Genomic DNA, 3,443 nt, shown 5'->3' on the forward strand with positions numbered 1-3,443 from the left:
AAAGAAAGAAAGAAAGAAAGAAAGAAAGAAAGAAAGAAAGAAAGAAAAGAAAGAAAGAAAGAAAAAAGCACCTAGGGAGCTTTTTCAAAATATAGATTGCTGAGGCCCTGCATCCTGAGACCAACTTAATCCAAATCGAAGATTCAAGCAAGTGTTTGGCACTGTTCCTCGATGGGCACTCTTGGGGTGCCAGCCAAAGGGGGACACACTGGTGTGTTTGAAATGGACATTCTTGGTCTCAATACATCATAGGCACAAGGAGGAGGAGCCCGCCTAGGGCTTCATCAAGAAGCTGGATATTCCCTGGCTCCCGGGAGCTCAAGACAGGACTAGGACCTACGCAGGTACCCTCTCCTCTTCTACCACCCATCCTTCTCTTATGGCTCTTATAGGCCTCTCCTCCCCCATCAAAGTCTGCTCTCATGCTCATTGTCATAATAACTTTCAGCCCAAAGAAAACAGAAACGTAAACCCGTGTTTTACAAACAACTGAAAATAGCCTCCTTTATTGTCCTTGCTGCCTTAGACTTCAGCCATATTTTAATTTCCCGTAAGAGCTCAGTAAATACTGTTGAATCTAAGGAGTGCTCCTTTGAAGGGGTGGTAACGGCATAGGGGTTATTCTCAGATGAGACCAGGAGCAGCCGCGGCGATTCGCGCCGGCCAGCCCCACTCCGCGGGAAAGCCGGTGTGCTATTCCCGCCAGGGCCGGGAGGGGGCGCCGGCCTCCAGGAAATCACGCGCGGGGTGGGAGGTGCGTGGGCAGAGCCTCGGACCGCGGGAGGGAGTAGTGATGAGTCAGTTTCCTGCAAGGCGCTGCTCGCCCGCCAAAACTCTGCTTCCACTCCGGCTGCGCGTCACCCTGGGGTGGGGAGGGGGAGCATGGGAGGGGACGGGTGGGGGGGGCGCCGCGAACACGTCACGCTGAGCCGGCCAGGCTTCCGAAACTCCCGCCGCTGTTGGGAAACCGCGCGCTCTTGTGCCGTCTCTGACACACACACACACATGCACACGCGCGCGCACACACACACACACACGCGCGCGCCGGGAGCCGGCCCCTCCACCTTATCTCCACGCCCAAAGCACGGGATGAGTCAGATCCCTGGAAAATAAAAATAGACGGGAGCAACGAAAACAAAACCGCTCGCAAGTCCTCCCAGAAACGCGACGTGGAGGGAGGGAAGGAGAGGGGAAGCTGCCTGGGCGCCCCAAGTTCCAAACCCAGCTCCAAGATGCTTTTCCTCACGAAGAGGGCGCAAGTGTCCCCCAGGGGTTCTGGACGGAGAGGACGCGCTGTGATCCGCGCCAGGCGGCGGCGCCCCAGGGGGCGACTCGCCCCCCTGCTCCGCTCAGCCCTGTCGCTTTCCGAGAGGGAATCTGGGCTAGGTCGGGACGCCACCGAGGCAGCTGATGGAGGCCTGAGCAGCGTCGTGCCCCCCAGAATCCCCACCCCGCAAAGACCTGACCCCTTACCACCTCCCACCCAGGCGTGGGCTCCGCTCTCGTCCCGGAGTCCAGCGCCCCGACCCGAGGGCAGTCTGGGCCGTGATTCTCCCGGCCGCGGTGGGAAAGAGTTAGAGGAGACCCTTGCCCTTCCCCCACTGACAGGCTGGTTGGAGACCGCCCAGCGCAGAGTCGTGACTCCCCGACTCCTAGGGCGCGCCGCGAAGCGGGGACCCGACGCGGTGTCCTGGACCTCCGGTGCCCTGCTTCCCTGGGAACAAGCTGTTCCAGCCAAATAGGTCACTGTGCCGATGGGAGGACGGAGACCGCGAAGGGGCAGGGGAGAGGGCTTTGGGAGTCCCACTGTGCCCCTTCCCGGGCGGGGTTCTGACCTCATACAGGCCGTTCCCTGGGGTCTCCTTGTCACAATGAGTCACCTCCTCGCTTGTCCTTAGGGGACGTGTCCTGGCACATTCCCAAGGGCCGGGAAACAGCCCGCGCTGACCTCAGTGCCCAGCCAGGTGGTGGACACAGTGGCGTAGAGGACCTGAACCTGGGACCTGGGCCAGGGCGGCGCCAGTTGGATCCGAGAGCCGCCTAGGACCCATCCTAGACGAATTTACTCCACTCCGCTTTCCTCGCCCCTCCTGGGCCCCTCCAGGGACACGGACTTCATCCCCAGGCCGCAAGCAAACTGCGCCTGGGGCCTGCAGCCAACCGCAGCCAAAGGCGAGCTCCCAGAGCGGTCCGGTCCACGCCCTCCCTCGCCCCAGCTGGGTTTTCAGGGGCGGGGAGCGTGGCCGGGGATCCCTGTACTTGTAATCACGCTCTCTGCCCGGGGTCTCCGGCACATCCTGATCCCCGTCACCTGCGCACTTACAGATACCGTGTGCGCAAGCCGAGCGCGCACCGACCCACGCCCGTCATTCACCTGCCACAGAAACACCTGTGAACGCAGCGCACACCCGCGAACACGCATCCTCGCGGACACGCACGGACACACGCAGGCACGCTCGGCTCGGCTCTGGGCCGCCGGCCCGGGGTCCCCTGTTGTCTGCCGCCGCTCTCTCACCTCCTCTGAGTGCCTCGGTGCCTCGGCGAATCCGCGCCCAGCTCTGGCCCCACAAGGAACTGACTTCGGCAGCTGCTCACACCTCAGCTGGCGCAGCTCAGCGCGGCCCTGATATACCACCACCCCCGCCCGGGCCCGCCTCAAGGAGGCGGGACCCGCGCTCGGCCCACCGCGCCGCCCGGGACCGCCCTCCCCGGGGCCCAGGCTCCTGGCTGCCCAGCGCCGAGCCAGCTGAGCCTGGCCGAGTTCCAGCAGGCCAGCCGGTCCGGAACCTCGCGTGCTGCAGGAGGGCACTTCCCTCCTCCCCCAGTCCCTCGCCTGCGTTGGTGCGCTGGACACATTTCCCCACGAAGTGAGCCACAAATCTGGCTTTTTTTACTTGGAGAATGAGTTGGCACTCCCCAGGAGAACATAGCACTGTTAGAATGAGCCCCCTTTCTGGCCCACCGTTGATCCACTCTGGGGGTCGGGAGTCCGACCTGGCAGGCAAGGATTTACCCAATGCAGCTGAAAAGACCAGGAAGATGACATTAATAAATAAAAATTCATAAATAATAAAAACGAAGCACCTCTCTGCAATTTCCAGAAAAGTTCCATAGTATCACCTCTATTCCCACTGATCCCTCACTAGGTCACCTCTCCCAGAAGCATCTGGAGCACCTAGACACCCCAACAAAGCATCTTGAGGCCAGAATGCTTTTCCAGTCCCGTTTATTTCACAGATGAGAAAACTGAGGTCCACTGAACTTAAGTATACAAAGTTGTTATTGTCACATGCTTCCAGGAAGGAGGGAATCGGAGACACTACCAGAAAAGGGCCACCTGATCTCCAGGGAAACGGAAGAATTGGACATTGAACCAATCTCTGTACACCCTACACTCACCTCAACAGACGAAACCCCTGTGGTTGCAGCAGCTTTGCTGGCCA

General features: G+C 60.2%; 1 protein-coding gene across 1 annotated transcript in view; it reads right to left on the reverse strand.

Moving 5' to 3' along the window:
• Positions 1–2,635, reverse strand: part of CDKN1A (cyclin dependent kinase inhibitor 1A) — an 8,662-nt gene extending 6,027 nt beyond the window's left edge. The window contains exon 1 of the mRNA XM_023212662.2: positions 2,516–2,635. The gene's annotated coding sequence lies outside the window, so the exon portion shown is untranslated. The remainder of the gene's footprint in view (positions 1–2,515) is intronic.
• Positions 2,636–3,443: the final 808 nt, after the last annotated feature.

The sequence above is a fragment of the Piliocolobus tephrosceles genome, chromosome 5, assembly GCF_002776525.5.
Source record: "Piliocolobus tephrosceles isolate RC106 chromosome 5, ASM277652v3, whole genome shotgun sequence".
NCBI lineage: Eukaryota > Metazoa > Chordata > Mammalia > Primates > Cercopithecidae > Piliocolobus > Piliocolobus tephrosceles.